This window comes from Calypte anna, chromosome 2, assembly GCF_003957555.1.
Source record: "Calypte anna isolate BGI_N300 chromosome 2, bCalAnn1_v1.p, whole genome shotgun sequence".
Classification (NCBI taxonomy): Eukaryota; Metazoa; Chordata; class Aves; order Apodiformes; family Trochilidae; genus Calypte; species Calypte anna.
This window is the reverse complement of record NC_044245.1, coordinates 51,489,634-51,515,907: the sequence shown is the minus strand read 5'-3', so window position 1 is coordinate 51,515,907 and position 26,274 is coordinate 51,489,634.

The window sequence follows — 26,274 nt, the reverse complement described above, 5'->3', positions numbered from 1 at the left end:
GCCCCACAGGTATCTTACAGATGACAGCCTGGTCTGCAGTGCAGTAGGCATGGACACAGGTGTCCCAGTGCCTCAAAGGGGCTGCAGATCTACTGCCTGGCTTTATTGCCCATCCTCTCTTTTCTTGCATCAGCACCAGACACACCTTCTAGCACATGACTCGATGCTGCTTTTACATCCAGACCAGGACATTAAGCACTTGAAAAGCTTTCTTGAAGTGGGCTCTGTGTCAAAAACTATGGCGTGAACAGCCAAGTGATATCTCCTTCTTCAGTCATGTGCCCTAATGACAGACTTCCAGGGTGTCTGGCAGTGTCCTTTCCTTGACTCCATCGTGATGAAATTTGGAGTCCACTGCTTGGGTTCCTTGTAAGGGCCCAATCGGATCCAAGACAGAGGTGATCAACTGGAGGAATGTGGGTGTGCTGTAGTCCCCAAATAACATTCTGCTGGGTGCTCTGCTCCAGCTGTCTTACCTCAGGCTAGGTACCATGCAGAGTCCTTCTAGTGGGCTCAGGGCTTAGAGGGAGGGAAAAAGGAGCTTCTGTGCCCCACATTGGAAGCAAAAGCTCAACGTTTGGTTATCTGGCTGGTGTATTTTATTTTTTTTTTCCTGTGAATGTCCACCTAAGATGTCTTTTTAACTGACCGAGGCCACCACTATCCCTCTTCTGCTTCGGGTAAAGTAGTGCACATAAAATGTGTTGCTTCCTGGAAATAAAATTGCTGCCTCTTGCTGAGGGGAGGGCTGAGAACCTCCTTAGTGTCACACTGCTCCGGAAAAGGGGCCAGGGCTGCGGACAGCATGGAGGCTTGATGCCCTCTATTGGTGAGAAGTTAAAAAAAATAAAAGATAAATCTGCAGCACAGCTAATAATGTTCTTTTTCTGTCCTTTCTTTGCGTTTTGTTTTGTTTAAGTGTTTGGGGGGGGGGTTTGTTTGGGTTTTTTTTTGTTTTGTTTTTTGGGGTTTTTTATTATTTTGTGTGTTTTGGTTTTTTGTTTTGTTCTGGTGTGGTTTTAAATTATTTTTTTTTCCCCTTCTCATTTAATTTTTACCTTTTCATGCAGTGGCTGGCTGCAGCCTCGCAGCTGACAGATGGCCAGTTTCATCTGGTCACCCGAGGGTCTCTGTTGCCAAGTAAATTCCTCTCACGAGTGGTCAGCAGGGCAAGGCTCCTCGCCTCTGCTGTCCTCACCAAAGCATGAAGCAGAAAATCAGCCATGCAAGTCTTTGTGCATTTTTTTTTCCAGCATGAGTGCGTGCTGACAGGGTGCCAGATGGCTGAGGCACGCATCCTCTGGCTTGCCAGCACCTAAAGGGCAGCACTGCCACCTGCTCTGTGAAACACAGGTTGGCCCATAAGGTCTGCTTTGCAGAGATTACCCTTTGTGCTATGTATAGTATGATAATGACCTTGTACATTCCTCTCTATGCAGACGTTTTGTAGTAATTTACTGTTTTCATTGTAGTTGGTGGCAGTTAAATTCTTTTTCCCTCCTGCAGTTTATTTACAGAATGCTCTCTTGCAGCTCCAAGGCATGAAGCCTCACCTGCTCCTGATTTTATTATGAACACAAAGCTGTGCACATCAGTAGTAAATGATCCTGATGCATCCCAGACAACAAAATGAGAGGTGCTGGGGCTATTAGGAGAAGCTTCCCTGGGCTGCTACATGCAGATTTTCTATATTCTGTCTTTAACCTTTTGGAAAATGGAGGAATGTCTCATTATCTAAAATTATAGCCTTGTACACTGGAGAATTTATCAATTGAGCTAACTTAGCCAACTCTACTTCTAAGATACTTTATATATATTTAAAACCCTGAAACTACAGAAGTTGTTATTCCTGTTGGTAAGAACATAGTTATACCCATGTGTATTCCATCTGTCATTCAAACTGAGTTGCTGTCTTGCTGCATTTCTTACACCTTCTTTTAAAAGCGGCTCGTCTAAAACTTCATCTGCAGAAAAATAACCTTTAGATACTGCAGCTTCCACCTGATGGAACTGAATTATCTATCTTCTACCACGGAAGGGGCACCATATAATCAAACAGGGTATTACATAGGTTTGTTACAGGGCTGATCTGTGGAGCACTCTCTCACTTTGAGGGAGTTTTGTGGGCTGTCCATATGCTGCTGTGCATGCTCCAAGGCAGCAGGAGTCACAGAGATCAGGCCTGCTTGCTGCTTACCCAGCTTTTGGGCAGAGAAAAAAAGCAGTAGTAATCACCAGTGGAGGATTAAACTGAAGCTACAAGTGATTTACTCCATATCTCACAGGGAGCGTGTGAGCTAGGAGTTGTAGCTCAAGCTGTTGAATCTTAGGTCAGGGTCTTGAACAAAAGCTCATTATTCCTCTGGCAACAGCAAAATACATTCCAGTATGATCAGCATGGGAGAGGTGCTGTGAGTCCCTGGGACCACACCTCAAGTCCAGCACATTTTGAAGACACTACAGAAAGGGTGAACTCCCTTTTTGCAAGGAGTCACATGGAAAAGATGAGGGGTGATGGGTGCACGTTACTCCTGGGAAGTCCTATTAAACATCAGAAGAACATCTTTCACGGTGAGAAAAGTTGAACATTGGAATAATCTTCCCAGAAAACTAGTGAATTCACCAACACTGGACACTTTTAAGACTCAGCTTGACAAGGTGCTGGGACATCTCATCTAAACTGTGTTCCTACATAGAAAGGTTGGACCACATGGTCCATGAGGTCACTTCCAACCTGGCATGCTGTGATTCTATGATTCAAATGCAGTGACATCAGAGTGAGGTGCTCAGCCTGGTATCTCCCTGTTCTGTCTTGACATAGGCTGTACCACAATGGACCTTCTTCTCCTGCAGAACAGAGGCTGGTAATACAGGTCCAAGAAATGCTAATAGGCAGTGCTACTTTTCTTTCTCAGCTCCCTGACTGGCCTTTGTATGGCCTTAGCCTCCAAAGAGGGACATCAAAATTGTGTGGAAACCAAGTGTCTCAGTAGAATGATGTCCAGACAGACCATACTGCTATTGTAAATGAGCTTAGTTTTGTATATTCTTTTGCTTTATGTGCTGAAATGATTTTTGCTTTGGTGGAATTCTCATACAGCTGCTTATTTTATCGTAGCACTTATTCTTAGGGGAAGCTGTCAGGAGCTGCCAAAACATTTCCCTTCTTCTTTAATACACTACATAGCCAGCCCTTGAAACTGATTTGCTCTGAGAAGCCTTCGGCAGTAGTATTTGGACTGAGACTTGCTCCCATTGCAAAGCCATCCCCCTAGCCCTATAACACCTGAAATGGCACAGGAGAATGTTGGCAACACAAACCAGGGTCCTCCTTCACAGGCCTGTAGGAATAGGCAATTGTTCATAAATTGCTGTTGTGCTGCTTTTATTTCCTTGCTGAGGAGCTAGCTCTTAGCTGAGAATGCTGATGATATGTAAAGTGAATGGAAAGAGAGGAATGATGTTATTTAGCAGAATACAATCAACCAATACTGCAGTTTTATAGATGGCAGGTCAAAACTTCTGGGTTTTCCTGCATTTTCAGTGGGCACCTTCTTGACAAGTGCTCCCTACAGGTCCACGAGTCTCATGATGTCTGCTTGGCATTTAGAAGTAGATTATAGTGGTCTTTACCTTCCCAGACTATGAAATAAATAGAATAACTATTTTCAGAGTCAAAGTCTGAATGCACTCTGTGACATATCAGAATTACAAACCTCCAAGCTCCGCAGAGCAGAATTTTCATCATTCTCACTCTTCTGATGTGAAATAATAGCTCAGCGCTGAGCTCCAGTTGTTGTAACAAGCAGGTAGAGAAAAGGCTCACGTTGCATCCAATATATACATAAGCCCACGCTACGTACAGAACTTTAGGATGAGTGCTGTAAGGGTACAAGCAGGAGCAGTTGGGAAGTCTGGCTCTTATCCAGCAAGCAGATACACTTCGTCCAGAGGGTATGATCTCCCAGCAGGGGAGCAGTTGGTTTCCAGCACACAAATGCTACCAGTGCACCACTTGCTCCTCTTGAAAGATTTAAGATGCTCAGCATAAGCTATCTTGCTTTTGCCAGCAGGCTGATAGAGTGGTATAGAATGACTGGCATGCTTCCATTGCAATTTATGGACAAATAAGTTAAGCCTTTAGGATCATTTTTCTTCCTGCCAACCTCTGTAGTACTCAAATGTCTCCCATTCATAAATCAGATGCGTTCTGTTTGGATGCTATGTGACCTTATTTTGGTATATGTTAAATTCTGATATAAAGATATCCAGGGAGTCTGTAAAGGCACATGATAAAAGTATTTGGTACTTAAGTACCAAAGGGAGGTCTATGAAAACTTTCACTGTGATCCTGCAAATATCTGCTGGGTTTTATGCTCCTCTGTGGGCAGGTGTGTTCTGGGCAAAGTCCTAGGCTTAGTCCCACACACTGAGAGGAAGTTCTATGTGTTCTTACATTTGTTCAATAACCACAACAAATAAGTGGTAAGGCAAAGACACAAAATAGCTATTTCTTGTGAACAGGCTTTAATGAAATCCCATTTTTGTTAACTCTGTTGGGATAGAAAGAAAGTAAAAGAAATATATTCCGAATCTTATTATTTTAGTATTGATTATTTTAGAATTAGAGGTAGAAGAAAATAGGAATGTGGAAACATGTAAAAGTTTTACCTTGTAAAAAGTGATACTTCGTTGGGAGTAGAAAAACTATGTACTCAGCATTCATTTAAGTAGCGAGATAAGACTCTGCATATCAAAGTTAGTCGAGTAGAGATAGAAGAAAGCTGGTAGTAAAAACAATTTGGAAGTTATCACACATCAGCTGGACATTAACCAAGAGAAGGAACGTGAAAAGGACACAGCGAGGAACAAGTCTTACTTCATCAGAGGAAGACTACTTACTTCATCCCGACGACCACCAGAGGGAGGCACGCAAGCGCAGAAGGGGCCAGTGTCCCAATTCACTGATGAAGCAATCTACACATGCATATGTATTAGGAAACGCTGTAACCTGTTGAATATGCAATTAGATTGCGAAATTTTCCAGGATAAAATTGCAGCCGGGCTGTGACTGACTTCAGAGCCAGGTTTGGGTGCATAGCCCTGGTTCCCAGGGCCTCGAAATAAAGCATCACATATAACCTCTCCCAAGTGGTTATGTGTTTGTCTCCACGTTTGAAACACAGGTCTTGGTTGTTATCTAACGCTCTGGAAGTACAGATGTTTCATAGGCTCCAGAGGAGTGTACATACAAGATGTGCTGAATGGGAGATACCATTCCGTGCAAGTCTCTGCATTCCAGAGCATGAGGAATTTGGTGGCTTCACAGCCCAAATGGGAACCGAGGGGAAGATTTTTTCCTTCCTCCTTGCATTTGCATCAAAGACTTACAGATCAACAGACTGGAAATGTGTAGCCTTAAAATTTCTTAAAAAGGATTACCTGAATACTACTTTTATTACTCAGTTGATGGGCCATTCTATAGTGCATGCTGGAATCCCTTTGCTCCTTTAGCAAAACCTTGCTTTCCTACCAGTGCCTCGGATTCTGCATGTGGTTTAGCTCTCACCTTCCCACTCACAAAAGTAGACTGCCCATTAGTCTTGCCTGCAAATACTTTACACACAGCTCTGGCAAGGAAGATAGAAGCTCCTTTCTGCCATACTGAAGGGGCAGCTCTTCTGTGTGGCTTCTATATCCATCGTGTCACTGATACCATACATTCTGTTTGATGGGCAACAGAGCAAGTAGGGATTCTTGCTACTTTAAAAGGACATGTCTTGGAATCCAATTAAATCAGATTATTTAGGTTGCTTTCCTGGTAATGTCACAGCAGATTTTACCCAGCAGCTTTTGCTACTTGGGTGTTTCATAGGTCGTTTTTGTCATCCAAGTAATGATTTCCAAGTAGCTGTGTAGTGCCTCTCTGCACTGCACATCCATTCAAAGCCATACCTCCCATACAGTTGTTTTCAGTTTGTGTCAGGGCATAAAATGCATCAGTAGGTGGAATGTGTCTTTTGGGAAGAGTATTGCACCCCAGTTTCCTAATGGTTTTTGCTTGGCTGCAGGGGAAAAGATTAAATTCATGGCAAAATTATTGCCTTCATCCAGATATCCAATGGGATAACTGTCACTGGAGAGACTGGGAAAGCACCCAAGAATGGCTGTTTTATGGAATAAAAGCTTTGAAGTACTGTATAAAATCATGAACAAATTCTGAAGGCCAGGATGGGGAACAGATTTCTGTTCTAACCACGTATGAGCTTTTTAGAGGTAGCAGAGAACATCCTACCCCATCATTTCAGGCGATGGTTTGGCAATAGGAACATCTTTCTCATAGCACCTACCTGATTTTTTTATTCTAATGCTCCATCTCAGCAAAATAAAAAGAGTATTTAAATGTGTACTTAAGATTAAATTTTGTAAACATAAGCTTGAATTTTATTTTCTCTTTGCAGAGACTAAACCAGCAGCTATGTAGGATTTTTTTTCTATTCTTTTTTTTTTTTTTTTAAAATGAGGATTTTAAGAACTTGTGTGTGTAGAACAGGAGATGGAGCTATTTCCTAGCATGAAACCCTATTTTGCAGTTAAACACTAGAAACAGTTGCATGTTGTTCTTGATCCAGTTCTTGTGTTAGCATAATTGCAGTCCCCCTCTAATCCCTCTCAGTCCCTGAAAATAGCCTCTTTTTTTAAAGCCCAGTAGTACTTGTCAGCACATCAGGATGAGATTTTATTCACAATCTGGGGTTGTGATTAATGGAATCAATAACCAGCAAGCCTTTGCTTATGTCGCTGGTGAAAGCAGCTCTCAAGTGACAGCTGCTTGTTTTGAGGTCAAAGAAGGGTTATCTGTAGGGCTTACAGTCATGAGTCCATTACAACCACCAGGCAAAACATGATTTACTCCTGCAATCCTTTTTTGTTTTGTTTCTCTCATCTCCTTTTCTGCAAAGTCATGTATTTATTCCCAGATATCTGAATTAAATGTAAATATTTCTTTCTTTGGTTTCTGAAAGAAGATGAGGCTTTTGGAGTCATGTTCCATGTGCATGTGTACCTGGCAGACTATTGCAACTAACTTTTGAACCACTGATCAATTCCAGCAGGATTTGGCAGAGGTCTTGCAAACAATTACATTCCTGCAAAAGGCACAGAAGCTGACAGCTGGACGTAGAGGAAAACCCTTTTAACACTCTTAGAGTGGGGAAACCATCAGCATTCATCTGTTACCAAACATCAGAAAATCCACTTAGAAATACAAATGTCTTGGAATACTGACTTCATTGGTTTTGCTCTTCCTGGAATGCTTTTTGTTTGTTTATTTTCACTCAAGGATGCTAAAAAAAAAAAAAAAAAAAAAAAAAAAAAGTTAAGTAAATGTATTTCATTTTTATGCAAAGGGTGTAAGGCTGTTCTGGGAGAAAAAGATAAAACAGAATCAGTGGGGGGTTGTTTGTTTTGTTTGTTTGCTTGCTTGCTTGCTTGGAAAACATGCCAAGGAAAGAAACCTTCCTTCTATTTCCTGGTTCTGAAAGGGAATAGAAACAGAATAGGATAAAGATAAAATGTCATTTCCATGCTGCATAGAAGCAGGAATGCTTAAGCAGTAAGAGCATCTGTTAATGTATAGCTGTCCTACTCAATCTCTGCTATTCCTGGGATCAGAAGCACAAACCCTGAAATGATTTTGTAGGTTATCTTTTTCCTTCTTCCAAAGCACCTGTGGGTTACGAGATCTATGAACAAAAGAACAGCAGTGTCTAGCACAGGTTTGTTTTCCTTTTCTTGGTGTCATTGTGCTGTACTGCAGGGTACTCATTCTTCTTTTCAAACATGAACAATCTTTGCTCACATTGTAACTGGTATCCCAACTCATACTGCAAATAGCATGATACTATTGCCTGCTCTCATCATGCTTTTGCTCCATAATGCAAAACCTGCAGGTTTGTGGAATTTGAGATAGGTGCTCCAGGGAGGCTTACTTCAGCTGCTAGGGAAGATCAGCCTTGCTAGGCAAGGAAAAATTCTGCCTCCCCTCCTTGGAGAGCTGGTCCAGGAGATAAAGGAAATATTAGTGTATTTCATATGGGTCTGCAAGAGAATAGAAAGAAGAAAATCCTCAGGTGTTCAATGTAATTAATCTTTTTTCCATTGTGAAATATGTTCTTTGGTAGCTCTTTCTATGTGGTCAGCCCATTTATGAGTTTAGGAAATGTTATGCTTCTGTGGATGTGTCTTCCCTCCTTGCCTGTTAACACAGAGCCACGTTCCAGCCCTTGACATTTCATGTAGGGTGCCTGACCCACGATGGCGTCTGTTCAGCACCATTCTACAATCTATTTTCTGCCATTAACTGATTCTGCCTACAGTACTCTAAACACTGACAAATGCAACGTGAGTAGTTCACATCTCATCTAGTCTGATAAGAAGTCTTTTCATATCCTATAAGCTTCAGTGTCATTAAATTAAAGATCAGTCTGCAAATATTACTAGATGATTTCTTATTCAATTTTGGCAGAGGCAAGTGGGATATTTTTGTATGGAGTTTGGCACTGCAGGATTTTCTACAATACTGGCGTGGTATAACTGGAACATTGTTTGTTTATCCTGATTCCAATAACTAACTTTCCAAACAAGTGGTTCATATCCATTAAAAAGTACTTTAACCATAAAGTACAGCTAGAGGGAAGGGATAGTCCAGGAAAAACAGTGCTGGGTTTGAAGAAATCTTGGTTTGGGCTGTAGTCCAAATTGCCATTTGGGAGGTCTTTCCACTATTTTCCTCTCTTGCTTATAGTGTATAGCAAATTTTCTTGTGGAGAGCATGTGTCTAAATTGCCTGTTTTATAAGTGAACTGGTCTTGCTTGGTCTCCTATTTGAAACCTGTAAGTAGTATCATGTTTCAGGTGAGCTGCTACGGACTACTATGCCTTGCTTGCAGGAATTCACTATTCAGACAGGGAATGTGCAGGCTGCTGATCCTCCCCCTCCTGCTTTACTGACAAGCAAGACAGTGTGGATGGACCTGCATTAGCTCCTTCTTCCTTCCACACTCCACTGATGTAAATGAGAGGGTAATTCCCTGCCTCTGCCACCATCACCCGAAGCTCTCAGCCCATGCTGGGCTCCAGCAAATTGCTCCCTCTGCAACCAGGGTTTGTCTGAGCTGCTGAGGGTGGTGGTGCAGGCTCACTGCCCATGATTGCTCCTGCCTTTGGGTTCATGGCACTTTTAAGGCTGTGTTTTCTCACAGATAACTAAAAGTGGTGTTCAAAATCTATGCAGTTATGGATCTTGTGTTCAGCATGGGCTCGGGTAGTTGTTTTTTCCTTGGGGTTTTTAAGTCTAAAGTAAATGAGGCATTGACTTGGGAAGCAGTCCTCAAAATGTAGGTTATGTACAAAAAAAAAAAAAAATCCATCCAAAATCCATTTGACAAGCAAAGCTTGCACAATTTCAGTATTATTCATTAGAATTAGTTCAGTTAACTGTGAAGAATTTTTGTAGAGATGATGAATACATGTTTTCTTGCAAACTCGGTGGCTATTACATAATGAGAGCAAGCAGCAAAGAGAATCTTTTTCTACCAGAGAAGTATTTTCAGTCCTTGCTTCCACTAATATAGATGCTGACAAATGCACTTATACTTTGGAAGCATTCACCAGGTACTTTGAAATACACTGACATGTGAAATTCTCACAAGTTATATGTAGTAAGAGAGAGAATACATACTTTCAGGTTATTTTGAAGCCACCTGTTCCTACTTTGAGACTGTGGGGAGAAAGAGATTATTTTAACTAGCCAGAACAGCTAAGACTTTCTTGATCATCCATGTTACCAAGACTCAAGGTCTCCAATTTCTTGTCTGCTCTGTCAGTCTAAAAGATATCTGATTAAGACCAAACCTCTTTCCTGCTTCTACCTTACAGCATAAGAGGAGATATAAATTAGAAAGAGTCTGAGCTCCTATGATAAGCAAAAGGAAGGAAGGTGGGAACAGGTGTTCTCATGTTCTGGATGCAGGAAACAGAAAATGCTGCCATGACAGTCGTGTTGTAGTTGGGGTAAGAAGCACTGAAACCTGGCAGATATGGAAGCTGTCAGACTTAACAGACTTAAAACAAACTGGTTTAAGATTTTGTCTTGGCAAATGCTTCATTTCCTAAGACATCTGAACTGTTTGATGCAGGGATTGATGACAGAGGTCTCCTTGTGCTAAGGAAATAATAAGCTCTGCCAAAATCAAAGAGTTGATAGTTCTACAAACAACTGCCCATATTCGCAAGGTCAATTTTCTTCCTAAATCTCAGCTATGTCTGGCTAAAGCACAGAAGCTTGATGTTTTGTTGTTATGGTCTTAATTTGAACACAGTGTGTTCATGAGTGAGACATACACAGTGTGTATGAGTGAAATGATGCACATTCCCTTGACTGATGTTCTCAGCCTGGTTTCCCACAAAAGCTTGGTTCTGGTATGCTTTCTTAATACTTTAATGCCAAATTACTTGTCTTTCAGTGTGATGGTTAAGTCTGCCACCATGCTAAACATGTAGCCTTTAACCAGTGATCTAACCGCAGCCCAAAATGAAAATCATTTGAGTCATTTTTGAAATCAAGCTGGTAGTTTAAGCCTTGAGCTCAAATGGGATAACAAATAGGAAAACTTTACAGCTGTGCTGTAACTGAACATGAAGGCTGGCATGAGGCTGTCTCCCTTTCTGAAATGGTCATTGGTCATTTGCTGTGGCTGCTGAGGGACTGAGTGGCCTTTCAAGCTTCAATATGCCTAACTAGCATCCAGCAAATTTAGTTTTCTTACCATCTCAGCAACAAGATCAGCAAGTCCCTTGCCATTAAACATTTTCACTTGTTGAAAGCACTGACACACAGTGATCAAATTGCTCCTCACTCTTCACTTTGATAAACTGAACAGATTAAACTTTTAAATCAACAAAATAGAACTTTGCAGTCCTCTTTTGCCTCTTTCAGTGCAGACACCAAACCAGAATAATCTGGTGCTGTTTATAGATGCCAACCCACTGCCTTTTTTGATAGCATGAGGCAGAGTAAGATACCAGAATAAGGTGTTGGACTTCAGTGTGAATATTTGAGTCATGCTACTTGGGATAAACTCAGTTTAAAAATGAAGATATATAATCAAATTCATTGGATGAAAGTGTTACTCAAAAACAGGATGGTGCAAAGAAGGAGGAACAACAAAGGTAACCAAGAGGTTTAAATGCAAATTTAACTTTTAATAACAAATTCAGTAGCTATGAATAATTCAAGTAATTTCACTAGCAGTGCCTTTGAGTGGTAGTGCTGCTGCATTGGGGTTTGTATGTCCTCTGTACTCAAATAACCAAGAATTATTATTTTATTTAGGATCTGTGGATTTGCATTCTTAAGCATTGTTACCTAATCCTTATTTTGAAAATGCTTACTATGAGTTGATGTTTCGTTGCCCAAAGAGAGATCAACAGAGGGTTTTACTTCATGCTTCAAACAAATTATTAGTTTATTATAGTTTTTCTTTATTTTTATTTTATTATTTTATTTTATTTGCTAGATAACCTAGTAGTTTTAGTTCTGCCAAGCAGTGCATAAGCTTGAGCTAATTCCTATCTTATGTTTTCTGATATGGCGTTTCAGATTATTTTTTCCTCAAGTGTCAGTGAAGGAAAAGGCTACTATTTGTTTCCATTTAATAGCTCCATATTCAAATATGGCATACATCTTCCAAGTCTCTGTCACTTGAATCAGACTTCTTCCTCAGCAGATTTCTGTAATACTTCCACCTACTCACAAACTAAATTAGCCTGTGCTAGCTATTGTTAATAATTAAACTTCCTGTCCTCTTCAAATGAACTGTCTCTTATGCATATCATCACGTCTGGGTTCCTACCCCCCAACTTTTTCATAATGCCTGTTTTATAATTACTGTCTCATTTTTTAGTATAGGTAGCACTATTCCCTGGCTGGCAGTTATATTCATGGCATTTCCTGCTATCTTGTCACACAAATATTTCATTAGTTAGAGGTTTCCTCTCTGCCTCACAATTATACAGGAACTGTCAGTCACACAGAAAATGAATGCTGCAGGAAATCCGTACTGCCTTATCACTTAATTCAGTACTATAATTTCCTGGTCTAAATCTAGTACTGTTAAAAAACCAAACACTATCAAGTGTTCTCAAGCCTGCATTTTATTCCTGGGACTAGCCTGAGATGGCTTTCTGCTGTAGGATTATTCACTGCCTGATGCTATGGCTTATATCAGAGTGGATTTCACAGGGAGAGCCTTTGTGGCCCTATGACTTAAAGAAAGTTTCAAGTCCACAAAAAAGGCTCTGGGAGAATGCAAAAAGGGTTATGTGCATCCTTTGTCTTGGCATGTGTTAGGAAATGAGGTATTTTTCAGGACAGGAGGGCTTTTCTGTCTAATTCGGAGGTGGATGAATCAGAGGGGGTATTTGAAAGGTTTTGTGTTGAGCAAAAAATGAACTCACTCAATATCTGAAGATTTTCTCAGATACTGAGTCAATATTAATCCAGAAAGGAAACAGGCTACAGTCATCTGGAGGTTGGGTTTTGTTGGTTTTCTTTTTTTTTTCTATTATGCATCAACATATCAAAACCAGTTAACAGTAATCACTCTTGAGTTTAAAGGTCTTCACTTTGATGATGGATATGATGTGTAATAGTTCTCTCCTTTCTTAGTAGGGGCTGTCATTTGACTCCTGCAGCACACCATCCTTGCATGGATGTCCTTTAGGAAGGTGAGCTTGCTTCCAAATAAACGGGTGTTTTCCTCTGACACTGAAGAAAATGCATTTAGTTAAAGTGAAACATGAGAGGATGCTTTCCTGAGCTATGAGGGCATTTGAATTTTTTTGTTTTCATTAGTGCAATAGTCTGTAATTACCTTTTTTGGAATGCCAGCATTTGGCTAACAATGTTTCAAATTAGGACAGTCTCCCCTGTAGCTTCCTGGCAACACATTAGGGTTGATCCTTTGATATCTAGTAAGTGTGTGTGTGGCAGGGGAATGCATCCAGTCTTTCCCACTGTGGATGCACCAGAGGGATCTCTGACTTCCAAAGGACCACCTATTTTCATTAACCCAATACGAATTTATCTTTGAGATTGCTACAAGAGTGATCATATCAGGCTAAACCACATTTTTTCACCCATTTATTTCTTAATACTGGCTCTGTTGCTCTTGAAAGGTGCTGGTAATGAAACCAGACAAACCAACATATTCTGAGAAGGGTTACGTGGATGTGCAGGAGAGGAAGGAGATGCATTGCCCAGTGAAAACTGCTCATGGTTCACATTAAAATTAGTGACCCCTTTTCTTCTCAAGTGAGAATTTTAAGGATTAATAACTACTATAATTACCTGGGACATGAAACACTGATGTTAGCCTGTGTGATAGGTATGGGAAGAGACTCTTGCTGTGATCTCTGTCCAGTTCTTCCATGAAGTGCAAGGCGTGTAGTTGACTTCATGCTCTCCATGCAGACAGGGAGCAAAGGGAAACACTGTAGAATTTGTCCTGCAGAAGAGCAAGTCTGCAACACTTTCAGGTTGTAAACTGTTGGGTTTCTTCATTTCCTTAGATTAAGCTATTTCTAAAAGAGACCCAGCCTATCCCTAATTACACATGAAGAAACCAAGCCTTACTGCTTTAGTAATGAACACAGCTGAATCACATCTTAAGGAACTTGCACTGTCAACAGACATTTCTCTGTGACAATTATTCCAACTGGAATTATCCTAATAGCAGATTGGGTGTCTCATTAAGTTGCTAATTAGTACGTATTTATGTTAAAAGGACATATCAGTGTTGCTTTCTGTGTTTTCCCAGGTTATTAAAGGCTTGAATGAAAATTCTAATGCTTTCTCTATTAAAAGATCCTTAATTAGATTACACTGAGTGTGCCAATTAGTAAAGATTTGAAAGTAAGTTTCAGAGTATTCCTTGCATGGCTCTTGTCCTCAAAATTGAGTAGGCAGTAATAATCATACATTTGCATCGTGTGGACACTGTGTAGCAGATGATATATTGGGGTTTGAGCAGCATCTCGTTTGTTTCCTTTTTGTGATTCCTGATTTGCCTTTGCTAACACTATGAGATTAAATCCATTTCTTTGATCAGATTCATACAGCTATAGAGAACCTGTTTCCATCTGAAAGGTAATCCTTGAGGAGAGACAGATAATCTGTTCTCTCAGAGCTATTGATGAAACAAACTTGATCCCCAGATTGCCTGAAGGCTCACAATGCTCTAGGAAGCAGCACACTCCAGAACCTGGCCAAGGATGCTTAAGGGTGAGAGTCTGATTGTAACTGTATATATCCAGTAAAAATAATACACAATATCTCCCAACCCTCCCCCAAGTTTTTCAGACAATAAGCAGAGATGTTCTGTGCATAGGAATTGTTTGAATTGTGTACAAATGCATTGTATATATGTCATTCATATGCAGAAGAACGATCTCTCTTCTTTGAGCAAAGCGTGATATTTAGGAAAAACAGAGTTCCAGAACTGCAGTTTTATTGTTCAGAGGTTTGACTCTTCCCCTACCCTCCTCCCAAGTACTTTACCAGGGATCCTTGTTATAGCTGTGGCATTGCTGTAACCCAAATTCTTGTGCTAGTCAAAAAACCCCAAAACTTTTAGCTGAGTGATAAGCTATGGCGTTTAGAGAAAGGCTGAAACTGTTTACACAGAAGTTAAAATGTGTGTTTGTGTATGCACACATACATAAGTATTATTGCTAGGGCTGTATTCAACAGTCAGTTGAAATCACCCTAGGCTTGCTGTTTTACCTTTGCTCTCTCCACGGGATGAATTTGCTGCTAGCATTTGTCAGTCCTGTGACATTTATGGTAGAAAAAAGAAACAGGGAACTTTGATATCATGTGCTGTAGCTCATGTTCTGAGGGGCTATTTTCCCCTTTTGAAAATAATGCTGCTCTTCACGGTAACTTAGGTGGGATTTTTTTCTCAGGAGAAAATATTCTTTGTTCCTGCCTCTTTCCTTTCAGAAGCACTTGAACAGAAGCCAGAGGCAGGAGTGTGGAAAAATAGCTGCTACTGAAAAAAATCCAGTGTGATAAGTGTGCTGGATGTTTTTTTGTCAGCATGGAGTGAGAAACAAACATGTTAGGAGAGTTCAGACTTGCAGGCCAAATGCCTGCTATCTATCCTGGGTATTTATAGACAGAAGATGTGTGTGCATCTTGCCTTCCAAAATGGAGCAAATAGCTTCTGTTTTTAACTTCCAGGTTATAAATCTTAACCAAAACAAGAAATCTTGTCAGTAACACTAAGTAGTTCACATTGTTTAACTGAACCAGCAAAAATTGTGAAAATTGTGAAATACTAGCTGTGTCAAAATCAAGAAAGTAAACAGGGTAGTTTCAGTGCTTGATTAGTTAAATCATCATGTTAATATCACAGAGTAATCAATCCTTGCTGTCTATTGGGCATAAATCTCACCAGGGAGCCTTATTACAGTAAGTCAAATCTCTAATTGAAAACTAGCAAAGTATCCTCTTGCATCTTCAAAGGAGCTGGCATGATCTTGTCAGGATCAGATGTCTTAAATTATGTTACACTCTTAGAAAAAACTCCTAGTTAAGATAACTATAAAACCATCTAATAATATGCTGGCATAATAAAAACTCTTGCTCAATGTTCATTCATCTGCAAACTAAAAAAAAAACCATTCTGACTGTGATATAAGTCTTCTGTATACTAAAGACAATGTTCTTACTGGTTTTGGCAAGCAAGGCAATTAAGAATAGTGTATTTTGGTTCGGTAAGACTATTTTAAATCTTCATAGCAATTAAACACAGCAAGATGAAACAAACCAGCACTAAAAAAATGCTCAGTTTCGTAGATTTGCATGTTACCTAAGTGTTTTCTCACAGCAGTTTGTTTACAGTTTTAGAAGATGCTGTAATTTTTGGCTATTTAGAAAAATAATATATAGATATTTAGTATCTCACTCTGTCTTATATTACTGGCAACCAGGACTTTTTTTTTCCCCTCAGATCCTTGCTTTAACATGGGAAATGAAAATAAAATCTTGCATTCTCTAAGCTAATATATATAAAGCTAAATAGTAATTATAAAACACTACTTTTACAACAATAATATCTGCTGGACTATTCAAAAGAAAAAAATGCATTCATACAACCTTCAATAGGAAATTTAAATGCTTTTCCTTAAATATGATACGAAACAACAGATTTAATGAGGAGAACTAGCATATTAAGTTGTTTACAGCTAGACTAGCTATAAGTCTTGTAGGACCCTTTGAACTGAAATAGTCTATTAATTCTTTGCAATTATTTGAGAGGATTTCTATGAAATAAGTTCTCATATCATAGTATATTGTTATGGCATGACTGTAGCTATGAATTGAATCCAAGATAGATAAGCAATGTCTGGAAACACATGAAAAATGTGTTGATACCCAATTGGTCATGCACTGAACATGTAAGGACAATCATATGACTGTACTACAGACTTCTTCAGCAAGATGAAGGGCTTTTTAATAAAAAAAGCTTTATTGTTTCTCAAAAGCCTAGTAGAGCTCATTGCATTTCTGGTTTGTGCAGGCAAGAGCTGTCAGTGGAGTTATTGCTGGTTCAGCAGAGAGTTTTAATCAAAACAATCTTAATGAAGCCTCGGGTCTCCAGATTAATTATATTAGAAATTTGATTCATCCTTTCTTTCTGTGAGCACTGTTATAATTTGTGATTTTGCAAATCAAGAATAAAATATGTAAGAGAAGACTTCTATTTTGAGGGTGTTTTGCACGCACTTCCCCCCAAGTAATCCTAGGGAAGTTCTGGGCTGCCAAGTTGCAGCAGCAAGGAGAATAAAAACACACCTCTTCCTGTTGCCTCCAGAATACTATGTGTGAGAAATAGTGGGGGAAAAACAGACTCAACAAAATATTACAATATTTTTGTCAGACATATTGTGCTTATACTACCTATATTCTCTGATTTTAAAATTATGCAAAGTGCCTGCATGACAACATTATTTCCTGCTTAATGTAGTGAAATGAGGCAACCAGGTGCCACCAATTACCAGGTAGTGGGCATGAGCTTGTGTTAAGCCCACCTGTGCCTGATTAGGATGGGGCCCAACTGCACATGAGCAGGATTAGGGGGCCAATAAAAGGTGAGGCTTGAAGCACAGGCTCAGCTCAGCCCTGAGCAAGTCAGGAGAGAGGTTGGTTGAATCTGGAGCAGTAGCACTGAGCCAGGCTAACCAGGCCTGAGGGCAACAGACTCAGTGCACTATTTGTGCACTTCTGCTGGAACGCCTGTTGGACCTCAGAGCGCCGTGCCCTACGAGAGGTTCGTCTTGCAACAGCTTAACATAAATAATTTCAAGACAAGGTATTTTCTTTCTTGTAGCTTACAGCTAGAGGCACAAAGGTACCAGAAGTGACACTTAGTCTTCAGTCATAATAGACTAGGGATACAACCCACGTTTTTGAATTTCTAGTTTCCTAGAAGGACTGGTATGTATTTAGTTTCAGAATTTAAAATGTACTCAAAAGTTAGTTTCACATTGGAACTTTACTTTAAATAATACTGACTAATTGTCCTATTATGATGAACAGGAGTGAAGAGCTATTTGGATTTTGTCCTGTTATCCTATTCCGTTACAAGAATATGCTGTGGGAGTTTTGATTTACTTTTCCTGAAATTTTGAATTTACTGATAGTTTTTGAGATTATGGGTAGAAGTGGAGGAGTTTTGATTAGGGCTTTCTGGCAATATGTAACCTTATTTTTTCCCCTCTCTATTGACTTCAAATTCATGTCACTTCTAGTGCAAGCCTGATGCTCTGCCCTATCAAAGGAAGATGAGTAGTGAACACAGATTACATGAGTGATGTTCACCAAAGGAAGCAGACCCCCCACTGGCCAGAATCACTGCTGGCAATCAAGTGGGTTTACAATACACCTTTTTAACTTTCTTTTTACCTGCATATGCTGACCCACAGTTACATCTTGATCTGTCTGACTAGTGTTTGAAAGTGACATAATTTAGGAAGGCAGCAGGAGAGGGAGGGAAGAGGACAGTCCCTCAGCTGGTATAAACCTGCATTAACTCAGTTATCATAACTCATTTATTTCACTACCATGACATCAGCTGATCTTCTTGAGCAACTAAGCTTTCCTTAAACAGATTATGCTGGCTTTAGCAAAGCTGTGATGATTTATGCCTATTTAAAATTTGCCCTCTGTAACAATGCCTGCCTAACCTTATCTTAATATATGCACAGAAACTAGTCTGAAAAGGAGTTAGAACTGCTGCTGTATGCTGCTGTATGCTTGATATGTGTCAAGCAATTGCAGAGAAGTGAGAAATAGCAAGTACCCACAACCCACTCTCTCAGTAGATAACCTCTTCTCTGTAATGACTGCAAACAAGCTTTGACCTTGGAGAGTTTAGTTGTGCCCTTGGCTAGAAAAGTGCTTTCAGCTGAGGAATGTTTAACATGGGAGCCAACTGTAAGGGTTACATTGCTTTCTACCTCTTTCTTACTCAACTATATTATAATTTGGAGAAGTGAAAAGAAACCATGTGACTACTGAATTATTGATACCATTCTGAAAGTCTAGGGTTGCTAAATGTGTTTGGTGCTCCTTGAATGTTTAGATACCCAATATAAGTTTGTAGTCAGTATCTTTTTCCTGGTATAAATAACGATGCTAAGCAAATTATGTGTATAATTTTTTGTCAAAATTTTTTTATCTTCCAGTATATTTCCCCAATGTAGTTTGTAATAATTTGTCTATAAATACAGCATTGCACTGGTATCTTGTCTTACGTCTTTTCAACTTTTTGTTCAAGATCAATTGGGTTTAAACTGTGTCTTAATTAGTTTTCAGCATGTTAATAAATTCTCACTGTGCCCCTTCAAGTATGAACATCCCTTAAACTTTCCTTTGTAAATCAGAAGTTAATTGGAATGTCTTTCGTTCATCCAGTGATAGAAAAAGCAATATAAATTAAGATTATGCATGTTTGGATGTTATTTAGCAAGTGTCATTTTCTTCTGAGAGCAACCTTCCTTCTGATATAATTTGCATAACCATGCCACATTTGAATTGTGTGAGAGGGAGGGTTTGTATTAAGTTAGAAATAAAAAGTTTAGCACAAGATACATGTAAAGTCTGGACACTATAAAGAAACAGATTCTTCGGTGTCTTCAAGATCTAACTGAAATTCTCCATCAGAGTGGAGAAACTCTTGGTTTAACTGTCTGTATTTGGTATTTGACTTCCTTAGATGCAGAAATTATTTCCCAGTGCTCACAAACAAGGAGGCAGAGTTGTTTTCACTAGGTCTCTCAGCTGTGCTGTTTTCTTGTGGTAGAAGAGGGAACAACTGGAAAACAATTTAAAGTGTTCAAGTTTGAGATGCAAACTGAACTCTCCCCTTCCCTTAAGGTCTTGATTATACTGGGTTTATAGACACACACGTATCCATCTGTTGAGTCATACAAACTTTCCTTAGAAAAACAGCCTCAGCAACAAATCCTTGTATTGGATTTTGCTTTAGCAGAGAGAAACATCGTCACCTTGTAAGGGGAGAATGGACTTGTCAGTATTCAAAAACCACAAAAAATTAGCTTCTCTGGGGTGTAGTCCCCCTCCATGCTGAGGTATAGTGGCTAAGCTTTTCTCAGGGCTTACAGCTTTATCAACTTGCAATGATAATAGGCTGTATGAAAGTAGGTGTTGATGATCTATTTTTGAAAAAGTCTAGACATATTTTTTTCCTAACAGTTGCATTCTATTCCACAGTGAAACATAATCAATGTACATTTACATATTTCATGTAATCAGGACAAGTGGAAGCACGTGCAAAAAGTGAGTTATTACAGTCAGAGTGTACAGCTTCATCCTGGAGTAAAAAAAGCTAACTGCAAAAATTTATAAAAAGCTTAATCCATTCACCCTTGTTTATTTACTTGTACTTGAATCTGTAAGAGTACCCTTTTATGTCTCAGTCCTTCTAGAAACAGTAATTTCGGGAAAACGGCACATTCTTTCTGGAAAGACAAGCTCTCCAGATTCATTGTCATCTCTGCCAGCTCTAGTAATGAAAATAATACTGATTTTTTACTTTGCTCAGCTCTGGGGAACAGTTCAGATAAAAGACTAAACTTATTTCTACTTCAGTTCATGAATTATCATCTAAGCACTGAAGAAGTTTGAATTAATAATTTTTATTGTTTTATTCTTTTGAAGAATATATGCTAAGACAGATGCTGTCCAGGATATAACTAGAATACAACAGTGTTGCACAGCTGTTACTGATGATTTTGTTTACTTTCTAGGAAACTGTTCTACCACTAAGAAATATCAAAGCAAAATAACATATTTGGCTTTCTTAAAGGGACTTCTAAAAAATATGCAAAAATAATCTAGGTGTCAAACTCCCGACAGTCCTCAAATCAATGAATGCAACAATTGATTTCAGAGATTTGAGAGAAACACAGAGTTTCTAATAAAAAAATACATGAGGAGAACTTTTCTACCCTCTGTATGATTGAATATGCAAAGCTATCATATTTAACGAAGACAATTTATTGGTCAGGAGGAAGCTATGATTTTTTTTTTTTTTTCCTTCTGACAGGTGGATTTCCTGTGCTTTGAAAATGCACTATTCAAGGGGCATGTAGAAAAACAATTTTTAATCTATTCTTATATATATACACACACAAGCATATATATTTTATACATATGCATGTAATATACATATGTATTTTATACATAGGTATTTCTATAAAATATATAGACAGATATCTCTCAGAAAAGGTTAACCTACATGTAAAGGTCAGCTCAGTTTACACAATGTCCATTATGCTGTCCCTAGTCTCTCTCCTTCTCTCCCTTTTCCTCTTCTTTTCTCTTCCCCCCTCTCTTCCCTGCTCATTCATTCACTCTCTCACTTTCTCTCTCTCTTGTCCTCTTTCTCACTCTCTCCTTTTGCTGCCAGCAGAAGGAATATTCCATCTCCTCAGATTTGGCATCTGTGAGCAAGACTCAGCTACAGCACCTGCTCCTTCCTGTACAGATGATGTGGTGGGAGCCTGCCAGGGGCCTCCACACTCACTTTGTGAATGCACGTCAGCAATCTGAGTCTGGGCTCCTATTCCCCACACAGGAACAGCTCAGCTTGTTACCATTTCTAGCACATCTTCATCTGCTGCTTGATTTACTGCAACTATAAACCAGCAATTTCCTTCTATTTCTGGGAGGCAAAAAAAAGGAGGCATCATGATAATTTTACGAGTCACTAGAAGTTATTCACATCAGCAATATGCTATATTTTTCCCTTTCCCATGTATCTGTTTGTCGAAGTGGAATGCTTTCCAATGTAGGAGGAGCCAGTGGGGGAAAGCACGGGGCTACAGCACTGCTTTCCATAATTACAAGCAAAGAGTTTAATAGTTCACTTTATAAATTCTCTCATGGAAGTAGCATCCTACAAACTGTGTCCCAAAGCTCAGTGATCTGAAGTATTAATCAAAGAGGCAGAAGCCCAGGTTGAAGTTTTTCCCATGATTAAAATACAGATGAGAGTGCTCTAGAGATTCTCTGCTGCCTAGTAGTTCTCTGCTGCTGAATAAGGTGCCCTCTTACACTCCAAAAATTTTCTGATTGATGTACTAAAACAACCCCTTTTCAATCTACCTCTTTGCTTTAAGAAAAATGGCAGAATTCAGTATGGGTGGGTAATTCTTCTTAGTCAAATTTGAATTTTATCATTTGGTGCAAAAGTTAACCGAAGGTAACCAAAGATGAGACTTGTGAAAGAAGGTCCAGGAGAGGGACTTAAACAACACCAACCAAAATTATTCTACTCAATTGTCTGACTGGGAAGTGTGGCCCCAATGAAACATTTTGAGGGACAGGGTGTTCCAAAAAGAAATCTGGGTGGTTTAGGACAAGTAAGAAATAATACATTCATTGTATTAGCTGAAATTATATGGCTAAAATAAGGAATTTCAGTTGATTCTTTTACAAAATTATCAATCAAATCTCTTTCTTCAGCACCATTCAATGTCACTGAATCAGCATCTTCCAGTGAAAAAGTAATTTAATAGAAAATGTCCAGTTTTCATCCTTATAATACTTTGCATCAGGCTAAGAAGCTATTGTTTTTGATAAGGGTGGTCTAAGCTTCTTTTCATAATCACTCTGTTTTAGGTTGGCAGTGCTGTCACGAAGGATAGAGGTTAATCTAGTAGTTCCACAGAAAAAGAATGTTTTTCACAGAATCGTGGAATCATCTGGGTCAGAAAGGACCTCTGAGATCACCAAGTCCACCCCTTGATCCACTGCCACTGTGGTTACCAGACCATGGCACTGAGTGCCACATCAGTCTCTTCATAAAAACCTCCAGGGACGGAGAATCCACCACCTCCCTGGGCAGCCCATTCCAATGTCTGATCACCCTCTTGGTAAAGAATTTCACCCTAATAGCCAACCTAAACCTCCCCTGGCAGAGCTAAAGTCCACGCCCTCTTGTCTTGCTGAGAGTTGCCTGGGAAAAGAGACCACCCACACCCCCCACACCCCCCCCCCGGCTACACCCTCCTTTCAGGGAGTTGTAGAGAGTGATGAGGTCTCCCCTGAGCCTCCTCTTCTCCAGGCTGAACAGCCCCAGCTCCCTCAGCCTCTCCTCATAGGGTCTGTGCTCGAGTCCCTTCACCAGCCTGGTTGCCCTCCTTTGGACCTGCTCCAGCACCTCAGTCTCCTTCATAAACTGAGGGGCCCAGAACTGGACACAGGACTCGAGGTGTGGCCTCACCAGCGCTGAGTACAGGGGCAGAATCACTTCCTTGGACCTGCTGGCCACGCTGTTCCTGATACAGGCCAGGATGCCATTGGCCTTCTTGGCCACCTGGGCACACTGCTGGCTCATGTTCAGCTTCCTGTCAATCCAGACTCCCAGGTCCCTTTCTGCCTGGCTGCTCTCAGCCACTCTGTCCCCAGCCTGTAGCGCTGCATGGGGTTGTTGTGGCCAAAGTGCAGGACCCGGCACTTGGCCTTGTTGAACCTCATCCCGTTGGAATCAGCCCAACTCTCCAGTCTGTCCAGGTCCCTCTGCAGAGCCCTCCTGCCTTCCAGCTGATCCACACTCCCCCCCATCTTAGTGTCATCTGCAAATTTGTTGATGGTGGACTCAATCCCCTCACCTATATCATCAATGAAGATACTAAACAGAACCGGGCCCAGCACTGATCCCTAGGGGACACCACAGGTGAGCGGATGCCAGTTGGATCAGCACCATTCAGCACCACTCTCTGGGGGCCTCCAGCAGTTCCTAACCCAGCACAGAGTGCTCCTGTCTGAGCCCCAGGCTGACAGATTTGTCAGGAGAATGCTATGGGAGATGGTGTCAAAGACTTAGCTGAAGTCCGGGTAGACTCCATCCACAGCCTTCCGCTCATCCACCAGGTGATTCCCCCCTCATCACAAAAGGAGATCAGGTTGGTCAGACAGGACCTGTCCTTCCTAACCCCATGCTGGCTAGGTCTGATCCCCTGTCCATCCTGTAGGTGCTGTGTGATTGCCTGAGGTCAGGCTGACAGGTCTGTAGTTTTCTGGGTCTTCCCTTTGTCCCTTTTTGTGGATTGGTATGACATTCCCCAACTTCCAATCATCTGGGACCTTCTCAGTGAGCCACGACTGTTGGTAAATGATGGAGAGTGGCCTGGTGAGCTCTTCTGCCAGCTCCCTCTCTTTTTCTTCATACTCGGAGGGGACTGTCGCACTTCATTTTTATAATGAATCCACCTTTCTTGATTTTAACTTGTTTTTCCAGTTTGAATTTTTGTTAACTTCTCTTGTGAGAAGTACATTTACTGAGAACTGTGGGTTAAGGGATTCTTTTCATTCTTGCCTAGCATGAATGAATTTTCTTGAAAATAAAATTAAATGTTAAAAGAAGGGTAAAAGGTAGGCATTTATTTTAAATAGTTATTAACACAAATCACAATCTGTGATTCCATTAATGCTGTTTTTAGGCGAGAGAAATCTGAAAAACACTGACCAACAGGGAACAGCAGGTACTTATTAGAAGTGTTAAACTGAACATTAATAATACTGTTGTGTATTTGGAAACCATGGCAACAGTAGGGAGTGGCAATGAAGATAATTTTCTAATGTCTACACACCAAACTGAAAACCGTGCCCACCTCTACTCTTGATCCCAATGGCAGGTAACTCCCCAGAAATAATGGTTATGGCATGTGGGTGTGATAGGAGAAAATACCACAGAATTTACTGGTGAAAACATAAGAATAAAAACAAAGCAAGTAATGTAATTTTTTTCCCAATTTTCTGTCTAAGCTGAAGATAATACTTGGAAATTTTTGGTTGTAATGGAGGTACAAAAGTCTAAACCAGCCTACCTCAGGTTCAGTAGTCATTAAATTTTTCTGATGGTAAATCTCAGGAATAGTTTACCTGAGAAGACACTCTTTTCTTGAATTTTTAAGAACAAGTTGTATAAAACTCTGGCTCTGTCAGGAATAAAATAGAATTTATTCTGGTTTAAGATGAAGGAATAAACTAGACTGATTGTAAGCAGCATTGTTTTTCTCTGTGATGTCTTAGAGGAGGAGCTGCTAAGGGTGTGCCTGTGCTATGATTTTTTTGTGTTTGGAGCAGAGCCCATCATCTCACAGGACACAAGCTGAATACAAACAAATAGTGAACTCAGACTCTATATTGCTTCTTATTACTGGTGCTTTCTGGCTTAGGTAACTTTAGCTGGGCCTATGCAGTTACTAATGAGCTTACTTTATGCAGCTGCTGTTGCATAGACAATAATCTCATGTGGAGGATTTAGCACTCGAAATGTAGTGGTTTTTTTCAGACAATCTAGTGGTTCAGGAAGCTTGCTAGTCACAACTGGACAGGTGCCTACCTTGCATGACTGGAAAACACAAGTGAAATATTGGAGTTTTCTCTGCCTCCTGTGCATAGTGCTTACTGCTTCCTGGATAGACACAGCTGCCTTATCAGTGCCGGCTTGTGGAGGAGATGGATCTATCCCAGGGGTAATATGGGTTCTCTCTGATGGGAAGGGGATGTGTGAGGTCTTGATGGCTAGCTGCATCCATGAGAAAGCAGTTAAGTCTGCCAGAATTTTCTGTGTAAGTAGGAGCTGATGGGTACCCAAATGTGGTACTTACAACCAGAAGTTAATTCCAGTGAATACCATGCAATTTGATCTAAGGTCTGAAAAGCAAACTCTTTGCTCACTGAGAAGCACCCAAATTCAGTTCGAATGTGCTGACATTGTCTGGAAAAGAACCTTTCCTGATTATGACAGAAGTTATTTTATTGCTTCCCAAAGCTGAGTGGAACATCTTAAAAGCACATGCCAATAGCTATAACCTGCATGCAATTCACAGATGAAGTGTTTCTTCAGTGATTCTGTCTCGAGTAGCCACCAAGAGAATGGGGTTGTACCAGATTTAGGTGTATGTAGTAGAACACCAAAGGAGAGAACTCATCTGTTCACTCTATAGACAGCTGGTATATGGGAAGAGAGACAAGATATTTCCTTAGAAAACTAAACCTTTGTTGTTGAGTGATATGACATATGGAAAAAGAGAGGGTTGGCTATAGAGATTGGTTTTTTTTCTCTTACTTCATGGCACGGGCCAGGAGGTTAACTACTGGGCAAAGTATTTAACATTTATTAAGCACATAACTTGGACTTCCATTGCCATCAGTGAGGTTTGGTGATAAGCAAATAAGCACTTGTGAGGTGAAAGTGACCTTAATACCAAATGTGACCAAAACTGATGACTCCAGTAGAATGAGTACTCAGTCAGTTTATTCTTCCTTAAACTAATTGTTAAAAATAGCTGTTTGCAAAAGACAGACACCTTAATTAAAAAAAAAAAAAACAATCTAACAGAAAAACAACTAACCAACCAAACAAAAAAACCAACAAAAAAATGTTGATTGATAAAGCAAAATATCTGTTTGGTTTTTTCAGCTAATTAATACCATGAATTACTGGTATTTAGTTGTAAAATTTGTACCTGGGGGAATGATCAAACTCAGAGTGCAGTGGCTCATTCTGTGCTACAGTTTTTTCCTCTCCTGCAGCATTTCTGCCTGTACTTAAGGCAAAAGTCTGCAAATCTTAAGTATTCTGATTTAGGGTTTTTCTGTGGTCATGAATC